A 24,381-nucleotide genomic window follows, 5' to 3' on the forward strand; every position below is an offset into this window, starting at 1 on the left:
GTTGGGGAGTGAATGACCAGCGCTCTCTTCCACCTTCAGTACCACGACTGAGGTCATGAGTTGCACAACAAAAAAAACCATTAATTGGATTTGTAATTTAATGGTGTTCTCAGTTCATCTGAATGATGCACAACACTGGCATGAACAGAACAGACACTGTAAAGACCCACCATGCACTGAGGAATGAGGAAGCTGCTTGCTTTCTTGTTTTTTTTTTTTTTTTTTTTTTGTGTGTGTGTGTATGACTCACAGGAATGAGGAAGCTGCTTGCTTTCTTGTTTTTTTTTTTTTTGTTTTTTTTTACTCACGTGACTCAAACACAGAAGCAGGAAACAGGAATCACGTGAGTTCAGGGAAAGAGAAACTGAAGTGTAGTTGAACTGTTGTGTGTTTGTGTCTCTGTATTCTTGCAGTAAAATGGCAGAAGCAAGAGTTTCTCAGGATGAGTTCTTGTGTCCAGTGTGTCTGGATCTCCTGAAGGATCCAGTGGTCATTCCCTGTGGACACAGTTACTGTAAGAGCTGTATTACAGACTGCTGGGATCAGGAGGATCAGAAGAGAGTCTACAGCTGCCCTCAGTGCAGACAGACCTTCAGTCCAAGACCTGCTTTAGCTAGAAACACCATGCTGGCTGAAGTCTTTGGTGGAGAAACTGAAGAAGACCAGACTCTCTGCTGACTGTGACGCTGGAGCTGGAGATGTTCAGTGTGACGTCTGTACTGGAAGAAAATACAAAGCCGTCAAGTCCTGTCTGGTGTGTCTGGACTCTTACTGTCAAACTCATCTTTGACCGTCATGAGGAGTTACATTCATTTCACATAAACCACACAAAGTGATTGAAGCCACTGGACGACTGCAGGAGATGATCTGTGTCACGGGGTGACGACTCCTTGAGGTTTCTGTCGCACTGATCCGAAATGTATATGTTTGCTGTGTACGGTTATTGAACATAAAAAACCATGACATTGTATCAGCTGCAGCACAGAGGACAGAGAAACAGGTATTTAAAACTAGCGATCAAGTTAATACTCAGTGTAGAGCCACAGGGTAATTACACAGAAACACTGTCAGTGTAAAGGTCTATGTCTGTGTCACTTTTACTTTTATAAATAAGAGGGGCAGCTGTGGCCTAATGGTTAGAGAGATGGACTTGTAACCCGGACTTTGATGTTTCGAGTTCAAGTTCAAGTTGAGCTTTGTTGTCATTCTGCTACATGAGTGGACATACAGTGGAATGAAATGTCAAGCCTCACAGTGCTACATAAATACAGACATACAACAATGAAGTAAAACAGTATAAAACCTATACACAACTAACCTACTCACAGATTTTGACTATAAATATACTATATATAAAAGTTTACCCATACATAAGCTAAAAAATACAGACTACACGAATGCTTCACATAATAATATACCTATACACAACTAACCTACTGATGACAGATTTTGACTTTAAATACCATATATGCAGTAAATGTCTACCTATACATAAACTTAAAACAAAATAGAAACTATACAAATGCTACACATAAACACTGAACCTATACACAACTAACCTGCTGACAGATTTTGAATATGAATATACTATATATAAATGTTTACCTATACATAGACTGAAAAGGAAAAATATATAGACTATACGAATGCTTCACATAATACTGTACATGTGCAAAGAGAAACATCATAAGTGAAGCAGCTGGCTGGGGAACAGTGCAAGATGATTTGTAGTGCACGAGCATGTAAACACATATTTGAGTCTTTTGAGGGATTATGTACACACAGCAGTGTGTGTGAAAAGTATCTAGTGTGCATAGAGGAGAACTGCACAAAAAAAAGAATGTTTCAGACAGTTTTTCTCTGTGATGTGGTAAGGTTGGGGGTGTGTGGGGGGTGGAGGAGGTGAGATGGTCCATGTTTCAGGAGGTAGAGGGCTTGTGAGGGGTTTCAGAGGGGGGCAGGGTGATTTGAGTTCAGGGATTGCACAGCCTGGGGGAAAAAGTTGTTGAGCAGTCTGGCGGAGTGGGCTCTGATGCCCGGTTTCCTGATGGGTAGGAGCTGGAAGAGACTGTGGGGGGGATGGGTGGTGTCCTTCACGATACTGTTGGCTTTGCTGGAGCATCATGTAGGGAAAATGTCCAGGATGGAGGGGAGAGGGGCACTGATGATCTTTGCAGCTGTTGTTCACTGTCCGCTGGAGGGTCTTGCGCGGTCTGCTGCACTACAGTTCCCGTACCAGACAGTGATGCAGCTGGTCAGCACACTCTCAATGGTTCCCCTATATAATGTGGTGAGGATGGGTGGAGGGAGACTTACTCTTTACAGTCGGCGGAGAAAGTGTAGGCACTGTTGTTCCTTCTTGGAGAGTGACATGGTGTTGGTGGTCCAGGTGAGATCCTCTGTGATGTGCACCCCCAGGAATTTTGTGCTGCTGACTTTCTCCATAGTCGAGCTGTCTATGGTCAGTGGGCGGGGAGTGGGGGGGGTTGTGTCCATCACAACCTCCTTTGTCTTCTCCACATTGAGGGACAGGTTGTTAGTGGCACACCATTCAGCCAGTTGTGCCAATTCCTCTCTGTAGTGTGTTTCATCGCTGTTGCTGATGAGACCTACCACAGTTGTATCATCCACAAACTTGATGATGTGGTTGGAGCTGAACTTGGCAGTGCAGTCGTGGGTCAGCAGCGTGAAGAGCAGCGGGCTGAGCACACAGCCTTGTGGGGCACCTGTGCTCAGTGTGGTAGTGCTCGAGGTGTTGTGGCCGACACTGACAGACGGAGGTCTTTCAGTTAGAAAGTCTAGGATTCAGTTACAGAGGGAATTTTTAAGGCCCAGCAGGTTTAGTTTGTTTATGAGCTGTTGTGGTATTATTGTGTTGAATGCTGAGCTGAAGTCGATGAAACAGCATTCTAATATAGGAGTCTTTATTTTCTAGGTGGGTAAGAGCCAGGTGGAGGGTGGAGGAAATTGCATCGTCCGTAGAGCGGTTTGGACAGTATGCAAAACTGGAGCGGATCAACTGTGTGTGGGGAGGCTGGTTTGGATGTTGTGCATGACTAACCTCTCCAAAGCACTTCATCATGATTAAAGTCAGTGCTATGGGACGGTAATTGTTTAGACAGGACACAGGTGATTTTTTTTGGTACCGGTATGATGGTTGTGGATTTGAGACATATGGGGACGACTGCCTGGCTCAGCAAGGTGTTGAAGATATCTGTTAGGACATCTGTCAGCTGTGCAGCACAGTCTCTCAGCACACGGCCAGGTATGTCGTCAGGACCCGCAGCCTTGCGTGGGTTATCCTAGATAGGGTCTTCCTTACGTCGACTGGAGACAAGACAGAGCACCACCTGGTCATTGGAGGTATGGGCAGTTTTTTGTGCAGGTGTGTCATCCTGAGTCTCAGTGCCTGCAGGAGTTGTAGGTGGGGGGAGTGAATGAAGAGTAAAAATCTCTTCCACACTCAATACCCATAGTTGAAGTGCCCTTGAGCAAGGCACTGAACCCCTAATTGCTTCCCGGGTGCTGGAGCAAATATCTGCCCACTGCTCCGGGTGTGTGTTCCCTACTCACTGATGTGTGTGTGTGCACTTGGATGGGTTAAATGCAGAGCACCAATTCCCGAGTATGGGTTACCATACTTGGCAAATGTCACAACTTTACTTTAATACTTACACTTGTAGTAATTAATGTACGATAATTGTAATTAGTTATCAGCTCCACTTTTACTGGATTCATCTGTTCATGATGATTTAGAGCACAAGTAGTTTTCTGTGAGATTCACTATCATCTGTTTGTCCTGCAGAAGCAGCTGAAGGAGACGCAGAAGACACTCCAGCAGAGAATCCAGCAGAGAGAGAAAGATCTTCAGCAGCTGAGAGAGACTGTGGAGTCTCATAAAGGTGATCTGGAGAAGAAGAGAAGTTTGTCTCTGTCTCAGTTCAGACTCACTGAAGCTGAATCACTGTGTGTCCTAACAGCGCTCTGTACAGACAGCAGTGGAGGACAGTGAGAGGATCTTTACTGAGCTCATCCGCTCCATTGAGAGAAGCCGCTCTGAGCTGATACGACTGATCAGAGAGATCAGGAAAAGACTGCAGTGAGTCGAGCTGAAGAACGACTGGAGCGACTGGAGCAGGAGATCAATGATCTGAGGAGGAGAGACGCTGAGCTGGAGCAGCTTTCACACACACAGCATCACATCCAGTTCCTGCAGGTAACACAGATCTACAAGAACAGATCATAGTGGACAATGCTTCAGTGTTTGGAAACCCAAACCAAACCTGAGCATGTTTTAAGGATCCTTGTGAAGCTTCAGTATCTTTAACTGCTCTAAAGTTATAAATAATGGTAAATTTAATCGTAGCCTTTGAGATGCTTTTCCTGAGCAAATCTACTGAACCCTACAATGAGACTCCATTGATGTGCTTAAGCTGTTAGTTCACAGAGACTATAAGTGTCAAACACTATATAATGAATATGAGAAGAATGAAGCTGATGTTGTGAAAGTGCTGGATTGAGGTGAGTTACTAAAGATCAGTCGAGTCAACAAAGAGCCGCACAAATCTGATTTTGGTGCAGGTTATTGGGTGAAGTGTGGAGCTGATGAGTTTTGATTTCTGTTTTCTGTAGAGTTTCCAGGTCTCTCTCAGCACCTCCTGAATCTACAGACGGAAATGATGATCTCTTCAGTTCTCTCGTCTCTTTTGATGGTCTGAAAGAATCTGTCCATCAGCTGAGAGACAAACTGGAGGATTTTCTGCAAAGAGGAGCTCAAGAAGATCTCAGACAGAAGGTAAAGTCCTGGAGATTCATCTGCTCTCAGAAACCAGTCCATCATCATCTCATATAATGGAGGAACAACATCATATTAGAAATGTGTTAGGAATGGATGCAGGATCATGAGAATCACACTGTTCATGTCTGTTGATTTCCACAGTCACATTCACCAACATTGTTCCCAGAACCAGGAACGACTTCCTACAATGTAAGTCAATAAGAAAACCAGCAGAAAAACTCACTGAGTGTGTTCATGTTCTTCCTGTATACGGTGAAAGAAGAGTTTTATAACTGAAGAGTAAATGATGATTTGCACTGATATCTGTTCGTCTGTACTGAGACACTGATGATACACTGAACATGAAGAGTTCAGCTACATAAAAAGATCAAGATCAAACAGATTCATAAACTTCCTGATTCTGGTGTGTTTTATCTCCATCAGATTCTCATCAGCTCACTCTGGATCTGAACACAGTGAATAATTACCTCTGTCTGTCTGAGAGCAACAGAGTGATTACTTACACTGACACAGATCAGCCGTATCCTGATCATCCAGACAGATTTGATGGATATTTTCAGGTGTTGTGTAGAGAGAGTGTGTGTGGACGCTGTTACTGGGAGATTGGAGTGGAGTGCTGGTGATTATGGTGTGTTTATATCAGTGTCATATAAGAGCATCAGCAGGAAGGGACGGGGTATTAATTGTATGTTTGGATCTAATGATCAGTCCTGGAGTTTGTTCTGCTCTCCCTCCAGATACTCATTCACACACAATAAGATAGTGACTGTTCTCCCTGTGAAGGCATATCAGCAGTAGAATAGGAGTGTTTGTGGATCACAGTGCAGGAACTCTGTCCTTCTACAGCGTCTCTGACACAATGATCCTCATCCACACAGTCCAGACCACATTCACTCAGACGCTCTATCCTGGGTTTAATGTTAATTATGTTGGATCTTCAGTGAAACTGATGTTGATGAATCAGAATACAAATTCCAAAAAAAAGTTGGGACACTGTACAAACTGTGAGTAAAAAAAGGGAATGGAATAATTTACAAATCTCATAAAACTTATATTTTATCACATAGAATATAGATAACATATCAAATGTTGAAAGGCCCCTGAGACATTTTGAAATGTCATGCCAAATATTGGCTCATTTTGGATTTCATGAGAGCTACACATTCCAAAAAAGTTGGGACAGGTAGCAGTAAGAGGCCTGGAAAAGTTAACTGTACATATAAGGAACAGCTGGAGGACCAATTTGCAACTTATTAGGTCAATTGGCAACATGATTGGGTATAAAAAAGAGCCTCTCAGAGTGGCAGTGTCTCTCAGAAGTCAAGATGGGCAGAGGATCACAAATCCCCCCAATGCTGCGGCGAAAAAAATAGTGGAGAAGAAATATCAGAAAGGAGTTTCTTAGAGAAAAATTGCAAAGAGTTTGAAGTTATCATCATCTACAGTGCATAATATCATCCAAAGATTCAGAGAATCTGGAACAATCTTTGTGAGTAAGGGTCAAGGCCGGAAAACCATACTGGATGCCCGTGATCTTCGGGCCCTTAGACGGCACTGCATCACATACAGGAATGCTACTGTAATGGAAATCACAACATGGTTCTCAGGAATACTTCCAGAAAACATTGTCGGTGAACACAATCCACCGTGCCATTCGCTGTTGCCGGCTAAAAACTCTATAGGTCAAAAAAGAAGCCATATCTAAAAACATGATCCAGAAGTGCAGGCGTTTTCTCTGGGCCAAGGCTCATTTAAAATGGACTGTGGCAAAGTGGAAAACTGTTCTGTGGTCAGACGAATCAAAATTTGAAGTTCTTTCTGGAAAACTGGGACGCCATGTCATCCGGACTAAAGAGGACAAGGACAACCCAAGAAGGATCCGGGTACTGAAATGGCCAGCCTGCAGTCCAGATCTTTCACCCATAGAAAACATTTGGCGCATCATAAAGAGGAAGATGCGACAAAGAAGACCTAAGGCAGTGGAGCAACTAGAAGCCTGTATTAGACAAGAATGGGACAACATTCCTATTCCTAAACTTGAGCAACTTGTCTCCTCAGTCCCCAGACGTTTGCAGACTGTTATAAAAAGAAGAGGGGATGCCACACATTGGTAAACATGGCCTTGTCCCAACTTTTTTGAGATGTGTTGATGCCATGAAATTTAAAATCAACTTATTTTTCCCTTAAAATTATACATTTTCTCAGATTAAACATTTTATATGTTATCTATGTTGTATTCTGAATGAAATATTGAAATTTGAAACTTCCACATTATTGCATTCTGTTTTTATTCACAATTTGTACAGTGTCACAACTTTTTTGGAAGTCGGGTTTGTAGATTGATGAGGGATTCTAGCCATAATGCTTTGAGCTGCATGATGAATCAGTAACAGTGAGATGTTAGAGTCTCTTCTTTTCTCTTCATGACATTAATTCTGCAGCTGAACTTTTGTCAGTTAACATGTCAGAATAAATGTGTGTAATAAATCCTCATATAGACAGTAAGATCAGTGTGTGTGAGTCCTGCTGACGAGTGAACGTGTTTCTGTGCTTTTCTCAAACTCTGTTGGTTTTTATTGTAGTCACAATTTTTATTATTACTATCAAAATGATTTTTTAATTCAAATGATCACACATAGACAATAAATCATTTTCATTACTCACCTTATGGAGCTCCGGCAATTGTTCTTCTGTCTAATGGCATCACGAGCCGCTGTTTTTATTGTCATACATTTAGCTGTTAACCACTGAATTCATTTTTATTTTTAGTTTACAGCTTGTTAATAATTAGTTTTACATTTTTTCTGATTTGCTAACACTCTTTAAAGGATTCATTTTGGCCAGTGTTTCCCAAACCCACATTCTGTCACGGAATACTCAGAAAAACCTAGAAGAAGATCTAATCACAGAAAAATTAATTTAAAGCTATTTTTTTTTTTTCTAGTGACTCCTGACAAAAATCAAGCTTCCACACTCTTAAAAAAAGTTGCTAATTTAAAAACAATTTAAATATGCTACCTTTTAAATCATACATTACCTAATTATTTATCAAAAATTGTTAATGTTAAGAATAAATGTACATAAAAATTATATAGGCTAAAAAAAAAAACATAAAAAAAAATGGTGTAGAAACAGTTTTCACTCAGAAATTGGAAGTAAATTTCACGATTAATTACAAAGAAATGTCAAATAACATGTTGAATTAAACATGACATTTTGATGTAGAAAAACTGAAATAGTATTTTATTTTAAATATAATTATTTTACAACTTCAAAAAAGTCCTTTTATACAGTGCACATTTACTTGTTGGCAATACGGTACATGTTTTTTTTTTAAACGGGGTCATATGGACGTTGCTAAAAAGAACATTATTTTGTGTAATGAAATGTGTTTATTATGCTGTTTAAGGTAACAAAAAAAACACCATTATTTTCCACATACTGTACATTATTGGTTTCTCCTCTATGACCGCACCCGCCTTCTGAAACGTGTCAATTTTTCTACAACAGCTCATCGTTCTGAGAACCAGCGAGGTGTGCTGTGATTGGCCAGCTGTCCAGTGCTTTGTGATTGGCCGAATACCTCAAGCGTGTGACGGCAATGTTACGCCCCTTAACATACTGTAATGGAGCGACGAGACAAAACCCAATAAAAACCATAAATATACGAGGCATTTGTTGCATCCAGTGGGCACATTATAACTGATTATAATGAGTTTTACTGTCTTTTTACACGTTGCGTTGCATTGCGCTGCACTGTGTAAACATAAAACCATGTCTGCATTTGTGATTGCATAAAAAAGACAAACAACAAGTGCTACTCTACACTGCTCAAAACTCGCGTTTGAATCATCAGTGGCAAATTCTTTAAATATGAAAGCATACTTACAGGCTGTGAGTCAGCATTATTTGTCAGAACACCGCTATAGTAGGCTACTCTCACAGGAAACAGTCCTCGTCCTCCGTAAAATGCGCTGCACACATCTGAATATTTGGGTTGAACTGTTCTGGAACAGTGTTGTAAAGACAACTTAACCACTGACTTCTAGTTGTGTCCTCTTTTGGAAGACCAAACAAAGTAGTTTCGCTTTCACAATGAAACACACAGCATCTCCACAACATGGCTCCAGCGGCAACAATACTACAGCGAGAATAAAAGTTACTCCTTTTTTCTTTGCGTGAACATTTGGGTGGCGTTATGCAAATCTTCCCACACAGTGACGTAGACATGTCGTGTTAGAATGAGCCGTTTTAGGAAGGTGTGGTCGAATCTTAAGTTTCATAAAGAATATCTCTTTGGGTTTGAGACTTTAGTCTTTGCAACTTTAGGGATCTTATCTATTCCACGAACAGCTTGTAACACTCCAAAGAGAAAGGAAAACTTGAAATTGCATCATCTGACCCCCTTTAATAAAAGTGTATGAAATGATTATTTCAACAGAATTTACCACCGTAAAAACCAGATGTTCAGAAGTCCCTCAGTGATTCATCGGATTTGATTACATTATTATTTATTTTGTTAAGCAACTGTCACAATAGAAGAAGACATAGATGTTCACAAGTCTTTAAGTTGGAGTCTGAGTCAAGTCTGAAGTCTTTGGTCACGAGTCCGAATCGAGTCTCAAGTCATTAATGGCTTGCTAAAAAAAATTCCATTCAGAATTCCTCGTGTGTTGAAATCTTCCTACAAAGCTGTTTTATAGGCTATAGACAAAATATATGATCTAGGATCTTTTTTTTTTAAGAGGTGTTAAGATGTAATGTTAATGTACATCCAGCCTGTTACTTATTTGTATTAATCCATTACCATGTTCAAAACACTTTTTCTGTAATCAAGTTCTATAATAAGAGTCCTGTCTACCATGATACATAAGAAAAATATGTGACACAGATATTACAAAACCATACAAATAAATGATTTCTTTTTTATATAAGTCAGGGGGTATTCAATTAAAAGTTCCAAGACATATCTATGTTTTCTTCAAGCAGAGGTCCAGACAATTTTTTTTTTTTTTTTTACACAAATTGTATTTTTACATTTAGATACATGCGAGGCCATGCGACAAAAATACTGTTTCTGTTCAGGCTTTTCCTCCTGAAATCTATACTATTTTAATATTTTACTTAAAAGCATTATCTACTAAAAATGTCTACAATAATCAAAACGTTCTCATCTTGAGCAGAAAATAAAGATAACCAGCAGTTTCAAAGTTTAAGTTCTGTCCTAGCTATCTAACAACAATTACAAAATTATAATTACAAGATTCTTTTGAAATGTTCTTAGCCTGAAGAACTATATTCGCAGCTTTTTTTTTTTTTTGCTGTGTTTTAGTGAAAGTAATCTATAATTTTGCTGCTCTCTGTGTTTCTGTTGTTAAAATAACCAAGTCGTCGTCCGTGCCGGCACGTGTCCGGAGAGCGAGTAAGCACACGGAGCTGAAAGGACTTGAATAAAACAGTTTGGCTTTAGATAAACAATATGGTTATCTTCTAAAACAGGTGTTTATTAACAGATGGGCAGAAACAAAAGCAGGTAAGTGACTGGGTTCAATGAGCAGCAGGCAATGTAACTGAGCTGAGGACAACAGTCCTTTTAAATCCACAGGTGCAGGAGGAGAGAACGGACGGTCAGCTGGCCCGAAGAAGACTGAGGACTGGATATAAACAGGTGTGTATCACAGGTAGGTAGTCAGGTGAGAAGTCCGGTAGGAAACAACAAGACCTGACAACTGTGAGTGACTGGAGAGTGCGAGTCCTTGATGAGCTGCTGCAGGTGATCAGAATTCAGGTGATTGTGAATATTATATTTTCTGTGTTTACTGCATTATTTTAGTGTCGTTTTTGATGGAGTGCACTGAAATGCCGCTCCATAATGCACTATAAAGTTTTTTTTTTTTTAATTGTATGTAAAACAAAGATTATTTGTAGTATGTTTTACAAGAAAATACTATTTTTCATATTTTAATTTCAAAGTATTTACTTGCTTTTTCTTTGTAATTATTTGTGAAATTGATTAGCAATGTCTGAGTGGAAATAATTTCAAAGTAAATCCAGTGTGTCTGAAAGGTCATCGCCATATTTTGACAGTGAATTTGTGGCATCCACAGCTGCTATATTTTTTTCTACTGTAACATACTGTAAATGCAGTGGATTATTTTTACAGTGCATGATGGTAAAGCTGTGTGCCAGAGTATTTTTAACACTTGAGACATGAGACACAGAGGTTCTGCACATCTAACAGACCGCAGGAATATGAGGGTGTTACAGTATGAGAGAATGAGCACATCTGGAAGCTGAAACAGTGAGTTTTTGTGCTTACTGTGTTTCTCTACTACCACTAAACGAATACATGCTATTAGAGAAACTCAATACTCCAGCATTAAAAACACAGTGACGCAGCAGATCTGACTGCAGCCCAAAACATCCAGCAGCTCCTGAAGGCCTCTGTGTGTCCCAGCAAACTAAAATATGTTCTAACAACGTTTTTCTAATGTTCTGTTTATATTATGAACACATTATTTCTGATTGTTCTCTCTATCTAGTTTTTAAATATTTAAAAATACTTTTTAATGTTCTCTAAAGCATTGTTCAGACTGTCAGTTCAAATCTGACTTTTGTCAGAATCAGAAAGAGCTTTATTGTCAAATGTGTTCACGCACACAAGGAATTTGTCTTGGTGTCAGGAGCTTCCATTACAGAAAGTACAAACATAGTGCAGACATACAAATAATTAAGGTAATAAAAACACTTATAATAAAGAGAATAGACAACAAGTTATAAATAACAATAGTAATAAAATACAGAGAAAGGGAAAATGTCCATAGACAGAATTGTGAATGCGCATATGTGCTATATACAGATGAAAGTTTGATGAGTTATTTACAGATGTTCAGTACTGTGCTGTGTTGTGTGTTGTTCAGGTGGGATATGGCCTGGGGAAAAAACTGTTTCTTGTGTCTGGATGTTTTGGTGCTCAGTGCTCTGTAGCAGTTCAAAGAGAGAGTCTGCTGGGGTGTGAATGGTCCAGAGTGATTTTCTTAGCCTCTTTTCTAACTCTGGAGATGTAAAGATCTTGGAGATTGAGTAGAGGGGCACCAATAAATCCTCTCAGCAGTCCTGACTGTCCGTTGTAGTCATCTGATGTCTGTTTTTGTAGCTGAACCAAACCAGACAGTTATAGATGAACACAGGAATGACTCAATGATGGCAGAGTAGAACTGTTTCAGCAGTTTGGTGCATACCCGATTGTAATCTGATCATATTTAGCCAGTGTGAACAGCAAAAAATCCCATGTTACCCTTAGGACTCTTATATCGTCATCCTGGGGCTGGGCTCGCAGGACAGCTTTTCATTCTGTGCTTTTATAGTACGACTCTGTTGGACATGCAATAAAGCTGCATGCGAGTTGACAATGGCGCTTATCAGTCGAAAGATTCTAAAGAAAACTATACTGTGAGAAAAGCACCCTTCTTCAGATGAGATGTTAACCCAAGGTCTTGACTCTCTGTGGTAATAAAAAATCCCAGGATAACTTTTGAACAGAGTAGAGGTGTGACCTCAGCATTCTGGCCAAATTTGTCCATTGGTCTCTGAGCATCATGACCTCCTCATCATTCCTCATATATCTACTGATGGGCTTCATCACTCTGTCTCCTCTCCACCAGTAAGCTGCTGTGTTTTGGGTGTTCTGGAGCACTATGGCTGTGGTCACTTCGTCCAGGTGATGCTGCACACTGGTGGTGGATGAGGAGATCCAACCTCACAATTTAAAGTGCTTTGAGTGCCTAAGAAAGTGCTGTATAAATAAAACATATTTAATATTATAATTATTATAAGAACATTAATTTTATAATATAACATATTCATTATTATTATTATTATTATTATTATTATTATAAAGAGCAGTAATAGATGGTTCATTTGTTTAAATAGTTATTATTTTATCTTGTGGACTATAAATAAGCATCTGTTATTTCAAACAGCTTATTCAGGGCAGCACTTAATAAAAGCTAAATCAGCAGGACATGTTCTATCAACTGTATCCAGCAATCTTCAAAATATTTAATGTTTTAAAGAAATTCAAAGTCTCTAATGTGGCCACGATGCAGGAGCCTATTAACTGAATGGTCTATCTCCATTCTCAAACAAATTAAGACAATAATAAGGAAGGGAGGACCAAAATATTATTTTACCTAAATGTCACGATAAGAGGTAAATCCAGCCCTGTTTATTTTACAGAAAGAGAGCAAAATAGCATTTTTATGATCAAAATACACTATCATTGACTTTAGACTAGCCAGAATTCAAGCCCTCTCAAAAACTCCCAATAAACACTGAAGTTTCTTACATTGTTAATTATCTTGCTTACAAACGCAGCTGTCTGTGAATGCAGATTTGAATTTAGCAGCTGCTGATGATGTGCCACACACTGAACGACCTAATCATACCAGTGTAATCTTTCATCAAATATAAAGAAATATTGTTCTGCTATTTTTTTGTCTTTTGGAAGCTGCATTCAAAATCCACTTGCCTCAGAAATCTGAGGGGGTACGGCTGAAATTATGTTCCGGGAGTAGGGGTATTTAGGCTGGGCCTCCCTCTGGTACAGTGCCCTGGGCATGTGTGTTAATCCATCTCTGTGCGCACATGATTACTGCAGCTTTTCCTAATATCGATTGCTAGACATACTAGGAGAAAGTAAGTAAAGTCTTGTAAAGGTCTTCACATACTGCCTCCGAAACTTTCGTCCGTCATAAAAAATTCGGATCAGGTTCGATTTTCTGCATTTTAATAGGAAAGGATGACGAATGCAAAAAATGGAAAAACGCAACTCTATCGAACATTTCAGACTCAGTGTGCAATGGCTTTTAGTCTTGTCTTTCAGGAATAGAGGATTAATTTATGTGTTGTAAATCCCAAAGCTCGTATTCAGCACAAACTGACATGGCGGTGCCCATCAGCCCTCATAGATAAACTAACATGGTCATTATAAAGGAACACGTTTATGAATGTTTTAATAAAAAAGGAAAAAAACTAAATAAAAGCGATACATCTGTCATTCAGCACTATTGTGGCTGAGGTGTGCCACATGACAAGCATGATGCATCGCCATGGAAACAATAAGGCCATACATTCTAAAATAACAGTCGCCTAAAAAAACTGCTGGGGGATAAGCAAGTATATTTTAAACTCACGTTGTTAAAGGTTAAAGGCATTCTCAGTTCATCTGAATGATGCAAAAACACTGACATGAACAGCACAGACACTGTCAAGACTTGCCATTGGCATCGGGCCAGAACCGCCTCTAAAGTGCATATGCTGCTGTGGGTGCCGCAGGTTTTCTGAACCTCATTCATTACACTCTTCCATGCAGATCGATCAGTGGCCAAGGCCTTGGCATCTTTAAGGGTGATGCATTGGTATCTTAGGTCATCATCAATTTGCTTCAGCCTGGTCTTCTTCGGCCCAGCACAGTGAACTTTTGAGGTTGGCGGTGCCAGAGTAGTTAGAGTGGCTTTCGATCACTACTCATCCAGCAGATGTCAAAAACACTGCAGACATCGCATCTGGAAAGCCTCTTCAGTTGTAGGCTGGTCACCACACTCTTTTTGGATACCCTTGTTCCGGAGTAGGTCACGCTGGGAGACACAGAGGATTTGTCGGAAGCATCAAAAAGTCCTAGAGCTTGCTAAGTTCTGACTTAAGGATGGTCCAGGTTTCTGATCCATATAACACAATGGGAATGACCAAGGTTTGGAAGAGTCTTATCTTAGTTTGCAATAGTGATGTTGGCCTTGTTCCACACCGATTCAGCTATGAACTTCATCCTTCAAGGCAATCTTCTTCTCTTGCAGAGATCATAGCTACTTGAAGTTTTTGTATTTGTTCAATTTTGACAGATGCTGGTGAGCCATCAGTCATCATAACTTTGGTCTCATCGATATTGAATTTCAGTCCATATGGCTCAGCGAAACAGGCTATGTCATAAAGGGCAACGCTGGCCTCTGTATCCATATCGGCCAGGATGGTGCAATTGTCCAGAAACATAAGTTCGCTCACATACTGTCGATGCTGTACTGAACTCCCTGCTTGTTCTTGAAGACCTTCCTCATGATTGCATAGATCAATGTATTGAACAAAAATGGGGATGCTACCTTCACCTTTCCAGACACCTGTACAGATGGAAGACTCCACCGACACCTTTCTGGAAACGTGTATGCAGCTTCTCAAGCCGTCGTAGAAGTTCTGGAGGAGGCGGATGACTTTAGGCGGGACATCTTCAGTCTACAGCACCCTTTCAGAGTGATGTCCAGTGCACACAATCGAACACTAATTTGACCATAACGATTCTCACAACAGCCTCAGTGAAGACTCTGAATCTGGCTTGTTTTTTTCGTGGCTCATCTGCTCACAATGTTGCTGTAGCTGTGATTGGACGATTTTCATGAAGTCTTTACCGTTAATTGACAGTAGACTAATGCCATGATTGTTCTTACATTCATGGCTGTCACCTTTCTTGAAGATGGGCATGATCACATATAATGGTCAGTCACACTGGGAGAGGCCGAGGACTTGTAGAAGCATTGAATTTGGAAGACCTCAAGCTTCTTGGTTCAGGTTTCTGATACATATAACATAATAAGAATGACCAAGATTCAGAAGAGTCATATCATAGTTGCAGTAGTGATGTTGGCCTTCTTCCACAGACAATGAGGGGAAAAAACCACTGTTGTCTGGCCGATTCGGCTATGAAATTCGGTGGTCGAGGTTATCATCTCTCTTGGATCAGAGATTCCTTGTAGAACTAGTAGCTAGCTGCTGAAAATGCTCCCCGCCACCACTGCAGGCCACGTGGCAGATTCCACGATGGCTGTGGTGATTGCTGTTTCTTCTTTATCAATGTCATCTAAGCTTGCGAGAACAGCAAACTTGTTTGGTAAGGGTCAGTCGGAATTAGTCCCTGATCAGAGTTGCTGAGCCGCTTTCAGTCCAGCTTCACCAGTGTCATCACTTTCTTGCTGGCCTGCTGTAGTCGAAGCTGCAATTTGGCACAAACAAAGATAATGGTCAGAACATATCTTTGAGCTACGATTGAAATTGGTGGTTTGATTAGGAAGTAATCCAAGACTGGCAAATCTTCATCAATATCTTTTTGGTGGTTGGGTCTTGAACAGTTTTTTTGAGCTCCGCTTCTTATTAGTCATAGTTAGGACAGTGTGGTAATCAAGATCTTGGTTGCCGACAGTTCCTTGTAGAAAACTTATAATCTTCCTCACCATGCACTGCATTTCATTGTCACACTGTGTGAATGTGCGTACAGGTTTATAAGATTTATGAGGACAAATGTGCATAATGACATGGCTATTACAACATGAACATGGTTTATGAGGTTTACACTTCCCGTGTCCATGTAAACCAAATGGCTTAAAAATATAGTAAGCTGTGCAAATATAGTTTGTACAGTATAAAAAACATTATGCCTATGGAAATTCCCCTTAAACCACATGCAGCATGCAAGAATGTGTGTGTGATGTGTGTGTATGAGAGAGAGAGAGAGACAGACTACAGGAGCAGGAACAAGGAACCTTATTTACAGCCTTACAAACCTGTTTTACACATTTCACTTTAACAGAACCAGGAAACTATTTCAACTCATCAGTTCAGGGAAAGAGAAGCTGAAGTGTAGTTGAGCTGTTGTGTGTTTGTGTCTCTGTATTCATGCAGTAAAAATGGCAGAAGCCAGAGTTTCTCAGGATGAGTTCTTATGTCCAATGTGTCAGGATCTCCTGAAGGATCCAGTGGTCATTCCCTGTGGACACAGTTACTGTAAGAGCTGTATTACAGACTGCTGGGATCATAAGGATCAGAAGAGAGTCTACAGCTGCTCTCAGTGCAGACAGACCTTCAGTTTTTAAATAGCCGCTGTCTTTATAAATAAACCGCAGATTTGAGTTTTAAACAACTATATTCTCGCCTGAAATACTTTTAAAAATTACATACCATGACACAATAACAGTAATATTTTGAAAATGATCAGAATAAATGGTGGCTGAAATCACAATGCTGCGTGAACTCAACCAATCAGCATGCTCAGCACCCAAGCCCCCCGCCCCCCCCCCCAAAAGTTCCGGAACTTTGAAAAAAGTACTACCTCGCCAGCAGGGACTTTCTGAGGGCATTTTTTTACCCGGAACTTTATTTAGATCCTGGTTCCTGCGGTGGAAACACAAACAGTACCAGCCCAAAGTCCCTAGTTCCTGGGTAAAGTTTCCTGCGGTGGAAAACGCACCTTATACAGGTGCTGGTCATATAATTAGAATATCATCAAAAAGTTGATTTATTTCATTAATTTCATTCAAAAACTGAAACTTGTATATTATATTCATTCATTACACACAGACTGATATATTTCAAATGTTTATTTATTTTATTTTTTTATGATTATAACTGACAACTAAGGAAAATCCCAAATTCAGTATCTCAAAAAATTAGAATATAAATTAAGACAAATATTAAGAAATGATTTTTAGAAAATCTTGGCCAACTAAAAAGTATAAAAATGAAAAGTATGAGCATGTACTGTACAGCACTCAATACTTAGTTGGGGCTCCTTTTGCCTGAATTACTGCAGCAATGCGGCGTGGCATGGAGTCGATCAGTCTGTGGCACTACTCAGGTGTTATGAGAGCCCAGGTTGATCTGATAGTGGCCTTCAGCTCTTCTGCATTGTTGGGTCTGGCATATCGCATCTTCCTCTTCCCAATACCCCATAGATTTTCTATGGGGTTAAGGTCAGGCGAGTTTGCTGGCCAATTAAGAACAGGGATACCATGGTCCTTAAACCAGGTACTGGAAGCTTTGGCATTGTGTGCTGGGGCCAAGCCCTGTTGGAAAATGAAATCTGCATCTCGATAAAGTTGGTCAGCAGCAGGAAGCATGAAGTACTCTAAAACTTCCTGGTATAAGGCTGCGTTGAACTTGGACCTCAGAAAACACAGTGGACCAACACCAGCAGATGACAAAGCACCCCAAACCATCACTGACTGTGAAAATTTTACACTGGACCTCAAGTATCATGGATTGTGTGCCTCTCCTCTCTTCCTCCAGACTCTGGGGACCCTCATATCCAAAGGAAATGCAAAATTTACTTTCATCAGAGCACATAACTTTGGACTACTCAGCAGCAGTCCAGTCCTTTTTGAACTGAGATGCTTCTGATACTGTCTGTTGTTCAAGAGTGGCTTGACACAAGGAATCCGACAGCTGAAACCCATGTCTTGCATATGTCTTTGTTTAGTGGTTCTTGAAGCACTGACTCCAGCTGCAGTCCACTCTTTGTGAATCTCCCCTACATTTTTGAATGGGTTTTGTTTCACAATCCTCTCCAGGGTGCGGTTATCTCTATTGCTTGTACACTTTTTTCTATCACATCTTTTCCTTCCCTTCGCCTCTCTGTTAATGTGCTTGGACACAGAGCTCTCTGTGAACAGCCAGCCTCTTTTGCAATGACCTTTTGTGTCTTGCCCTCTTTGTGCAAGGTGTCAATGGTCGTCTTTTGGACAACTGTCAATTCAGCAGTCTTCCCCCCATGATTGTGTAGCATACAGAACTAGACTGAGAGACCATTTAAAGACTTTGCAGGAGTTTTGAGTTAATTAACTGATTAGAGTGTGGCACCAGGTGTCTTCAATATCGAACCTTTTCACAATATTCAAATTTTCGGCGATACTGAATTTGGGATTTTCCTTAGTTATCAATTATAAACATCAAAATTAAAAGAAATAAACATTTGAAATATATCAGTCTGTGTGTAATGAATAAATATAATATACAAGTTACACTTTTCGAATGGAATTAGTGAAAATAAATAAACTTTTTGATGATATTCTAATTATATGACCAGCACCTGTATGTACAGTACTAAAGTACTGGGACGTTTTGCACAAACTATTTTCCAGTACCATTTAAAGGGCTGCATTCGCACCGACAGTGTGTACTAGTGAGTGATTTAAGCCGGTCGACAGCGACGTCATTTATGCGTGGCGTTCAACAACGAAAACAAATAAAAGAACAACGTTAACAACAGGAGGATGGAGATGCTGTGATCGGAGTTTGTGTTTTTGTTGTGTCTCACGGGATTAACAATAATGAACATGGAATGTCGATGTATACATAAAGCAATTGAAAGAACAGAAAGGAGTACTAAGAATCTCCAACGACAACTGGCAGTGCTACATTTGCTACAAGTGCCTGCACTTCAGCTCCGTCTATCTATCGATGTTCATCATACTTGTGAAATAAGTTGACACACAATGTTTACAGTATGTTTTCACAGCGTTTTAAATCATGTCATGTCAGGGCGTTTTTTTGTACGCGTCTGGCCAATCAGTGTATACCTTATATCATGGGTAGTACCAGTTGTGCTGGTTAGACCCTGCTCCGGAGTATGAACTAATTTGGTTCTCGAAAAAAAGGCAGTCCAGTACTAAAATTGCACCCAGTTCCCGCGGCGCAAAAACACCAAAAATCTGGGTAGTTCCACAATTAGTTCTGGTACTATGAAAAGGTTCCCGCGGTGTGAAAGGCTCTATAGAGTGTAAGTGGCAAATATCTAAACATATAATATAAATTATTTATTATATATATATATATATATATATATATATATATATATCTGTAGTTCTAATGTCATATAATGAAAATGAAAAGAATGAAGCTGATGTTGTGAAAGTGCTGGATTGAGGTAAGTTACTAAAGATCAGTCAAGTCAACAAGAGACACACAAATCTGATGTTGGTGCAGGTTATTGGGTGACGTGTGGAGCTGATGAGTTTTGTTTTCTGTTTTTCTGTAGAGTTTCCAGTCTCTCTCAGCACCTCCTGAATCTACAGACTTAAATGAAGATCCCTTCAGTTCTCTCCTCTCTTTTGATGACCTGAGAGAATCGGTCCATCAGCTGAGAGACAAACTGGAGGATTTCTGCAAAAAGGAGCTCAAGAAGATCTCAGACAGAGGTAAAGTCCTGGAGATTCATCTGCTCTCAGAAACTCAGTCCATCATCATCTCATATCATGGAGAACATCATATTAGAAATGTCTTAGGAATGGATGCAGGATCATGAGAATCACACTGTTCATGTCTGTTGATTTCCACAGTCACATTCACAAACATTGTTCTCTGGACCAGGAACGACTTTCTACAATGTAAGTCAGTGAGAAACAAGCAGACATTTATAGGTTAACATTAGACTTAGTGGCCATATAATGATGCTACTACTTACATGTATCAGACTATAAGCCATATTCGAGGTCGATGATCGAAACAAACATTTACATGTCCTCACTAGAGGTGTGCGATATTGACAAAAAATATCTCGATATTTTTCTGGGATTTTATCAATAATTATAATTAGGCGATGTTTGCTGAGTGTGTTATTGTACTGTGGACAGCTGGACTCCTAAAGTTTTTGATATTCTTCTTCTGGTGGTCAGTTCACAGCAGAGACAGAAATTTATCTTTTCCAGTAAGTTTAAATTGATTTTTACCTTTATAAAACCATTTGACCTGCAGTTACAAATGCATAAATAATGTTTTGATATATTAAACTTAAACGTTGAATACTGATATTTGAAATTATAAAAATAAGAAAAAACCAAAACAAAAACTAAAAATTACCTTAAATGTGAAGTTAAAACCACCAAGCAGGAGACAGCAAATCACTGTTAATAAGGGAGTCATTGCGACTGAACCAAATAATTTAAAAACGGTTGATTCAGTCAGGAACGAAACATGTCCTGTTGCTTAGAGAACACAACCTGAACAGGCAGGGCATACCCTGTGCCTGATAAGCAAAGGTGATGGCATCCACTATCCATCCTCTGCTTATAGACGGCATTAACAGCTTCTGCCCGCCTCTGTGACAGACAAAGAGCTGGTCTTAGGTCCTGAAGCCTTCGCGTCCTGTCTACGTAGCATCTCAATGCCCGGACGGGACAAAGCAAAGCTAGGGCTGGGTCTGCCTCCTCTAGGAGCAGCACTTGCAGGCTCACCACCTGATCAAGCTCAAACTCAAGGCACGAATCGTCAACCGAAAATGCGTGCAGGTCCCTCACACTCTTGATGGAGGCCAATGCAAGCAGGAGCAGAATTTTTATTGACAGAAACTTCAGCTCAACTGTCTGCAAAGGCTCAAATGGGCCATGCTGTAGTGCTCAGAGCACTAGAGACAGGTCCCAAAAGGGTATAGAGGGGGTCCGTGGAGGATTTAGCCTTCTCGCCCCCCCTAAGGAACCTGATGATCAGGTCATGCTTCCCCACCGACTTCCCTTCCAAGACTTCCTGTTTCTCCCGGGAGTGCAGCTTGTGACAGCCCCGGGACTTCCATACCTCCCCTTTACCCCCAGACTTCATCTTTCTACAGCAGCACCAATCTGATTGGGACATTTCCGTGGGTCTTCTCGGTGAGAAGAACAACACTCGAAGAAACAGGTTCCACTTCAAGAATAAGCATAGCTCGTATACGGTGCTCTCACCTAAGTGATGGTGTCAACGACCTCTTGGGTTAGATCACCTAGAAACCTCCGCATCCCGTCCCGGGACAGACATGAAATTTCCAGAGGTCTGGACATGGGTGATGCGGGTGCCACAAGGTTCACCATCTCTGAGTCAGTAGATCCTTCCTCAGAGGAATCTGCCAAGGAGGGGCTGTCACAAGGAGCATCAGTTCTGGGAACCAAGTCTGAGTGGGCCAGTAAGGCACCACGAGCAGGACCTTGTCCTCCCTGATCTTGCACCAGTGTCAGTGCAAAAAGGCTCACTGGGGGAAACAAATTCATATTTGCGAAGGCCCCACGGCCAGCTGTGTGCAGAACAACTGGAAGTGAGAGGTTTCTGGAGAGGCAAAACTGGTCTACCTGAGCGGCTCCAAAATGACTCCAAATCAGCTGGACTATATGGGGATGGAGTCTCCATTCTCCCGGGAATGACATCCTGCCCTTGAACATATTCAGGCAGTTCAACACAGACTGAGCATGTCCTTGCATGAGGCTGTGCTCGACAGAATTGAACTCCATACAGAGAAAAGAGATCCTCTCCAAGGAGTGGTTTGCTCTTTTCCCTGTTGACATGAAGGCCCAACCGGCTGAGGTAGGAAAAGCACCAATTCCCTGTGTGCACACAACTGATCCTGACAGACTGAGCTAGTACGAGTCAGTCGTCGAGGTAGTTGAAAATGTGAACACCCTGATCTCTCAGGGGAACAAGGGCTGCCTTCACAACTTAAATGAAGATAAGGGGCGACAGGGACTGCCCGGAGGGCAGGACCTCGTACTGATATGCTCGTCCTCCGGACGTGAACCGCAGCAATGGTCTGTGGTGCGGAAGGATCGACACATGAAAGTACGCATCCTTTATTCCGATCGCTGCAAACCAATCTCAGGGACGGATACACCCGAAAATGCATTTCTGTGACAACAATCTTGAATGGTACTGTAACTGGTGAAGGGCCCGGTTTCAAGACATGTAGGTCCAAGATCAGTCATAACCCAACGCCTTTCTTGGGTTATCAACGAAGTAGGGGCTGAATGAAGAGGGGACGCCAGGTGAACTGAATTGACATAGCCGAGTCTGATGGTCCGCAGGAACCAGTGAGATGGTATGAATAGCCAGGTACCTGGACAGCACACAAGCTGGACCAGCAGGACCAACGACGTACCCAAGATGGGGAAGCGAGGTGGAACGCAGAGACCTGAAGAGGGGGTCTGAATATGCAGTGAACACTTACCTGGTTTCCAAGGTTTGGCAGAGGGTGCGTGAGCAGGGGCCTTTGACGGCGCTCTCAAACCACCTAATGCTGCATGCTGGTGTGAGAGGAGGATGAGTGTGGTATGGTGTTGGTCCATGTGCGACTCTACATGCTCTCTTGGGACCCAGAGACAGAGAAAACCACTCTCCTGTCGAGATTTTTGGAAACCAGATTCTCCACCCGGCCCTCCTCCGGGGAAGGGAGAGGAGCATCCTTCTCTCCCTGGGTTGCCCGTCCTGAGGCCTCTTGGTCTTTTGCTCACCACAAGGTTGACGGGGGCCTGGACAGGTGGGGCGGCCTGCCCATGCCCAGCTCCATAGCGCTGTTTGCTTGAGTCTGCTGCAGATACGGCACGGTAGCGGGGGTGGAAGCAGGGAGCTGCCCTCAGCGGGGCAGAATGTCTTAGTCTTTCCTGTGCAGCCGAGAACTGCTAGGCCATGTTCTCGACTGCGTCACTGAAGAGGCCGGTCTGGGACAAAAGGGACTTTGAGGAACCAAAAACTTTGTCGGCGTCCCTCAAGTTCCCTCAACCAGACACAAACAGAGGTGACGCTCCTGGACCACAAGTGTGGACATCGCCAACCCAGAGAAATCGCGGTGACCATCGTCGTTCAGAGCGCGAGATCAGTTGCAGTTTGGAGCTCTTTTAGAACTTCCGGATCGTGACCACCCTCATGCAGGTCCCTCAGTGCTTTAGCCTGAAAAACCAGCATAAACGCTGTAGCGTGTAAGGTGGAGGCAGCTTCTCCACAGGCCATATAAGCATCGCCAGACATGCCAGACGAGAACCTACAGACCTGGGAGGGGAGGCATGGTTCACCCTGCCGGGTGGAGGTTGTTATTAGGACACAAACTGCATCGCAACCGACCACTCCACAGGAGGGACCCCCATATACCACCTAGCTGCACCACCGTCGAGAGTGGTGAGGGAGGAGGAGTTAGCAGGTCGGTTTCTGGCAAAAAAAGGTGCCATCCACAACCTGGTAAGGCCCTCATGCACCTCTTGGAAAAAAAATGGCACCGGGGCGGAGCGCTGAGAACCTTCCACTCCAGTAAGCTCCGACTCACCCTACGATGCAGCAATTGACATTCTGGTCGTCGGGGGGGGAGTGCCAAAGGATACTGCTGGTACGCTCCCTGTATAGGGCCCTGCCACGTCCATTGGCAGCTTAAACTGGTTGCGGAGTGCAAGAGGAGCGGTGGTCCCCCCAGGGTTTGTTGGTCCCCTGGAGGGTTTGCCATCACTGACCACCCGAGACTCAGAGTAGCCCCCACCTGACTCCTTCAGTCTTCTTCTCTCAGAAGAGTAGTCAGGAGCAGAAAAAAATGTGATCGCTCGGCTCCGAAGCGTTTAAAGCTGAATACGTACTGCACCGACTGCCTACTTATACTTACGCTGTGGATCAGTGGCAGCTGGATGCAATAATCCCATGCCAATGTGCATTGGCTTGTTTTGTGTACACTTAAGGTAGATTGGTCTCTCTAAGCGAGATCCCAATTTCGTTGGTCATCCGATGTGACGATGAGAGGTGACCGACTGAAAGGGAAACTGGTGATATGATGTCTAAAAACGTAAATCCTTAATATAACTAACTTCTTGTTTATTGAACTGTTTTAAAAAAAAATCAATATCACATTTGTAATCATGCTGAACTCTGGAGAAGAAAAAACGGCCACTTGTATAATGTCAAATCACACATGGTTAATATGATTGCGATATATATCACACACTCCTAGTTTCAGTACTTTAGGTCTGTTTAACTTCAAAGCACAGATAATC

The 24,381-nt window shown here is 41.8% G+C and overlaps 1 pseudogene; it reads left to right on the plus strand.

Moving 5' to 3' along the window:
• Positions 1-308: 308 nt before the first annotated feature.
• LOC122139697 lies at positions 309-5,771 on the plus strand (annotated as a pseudogene).
• The last annotated feature ends 18,610 nt before the right edge of the window (positions 5,772-24,381 follow it).

This window comes from Cyprinus carpio, chromosome B14, assembly GCF_018340385.1.
Source record: "Cyprinus carpio isolate SPL01 chromosome B14, ASM1834038v1, whole genome shotgun sequence".
Lineage (NCBI taxonomy): Eukaryota > Metazoa > Chordata > Actinopteri > Cypriniformes > Cyprinidae > Cyprinus > Cyprinus carpio.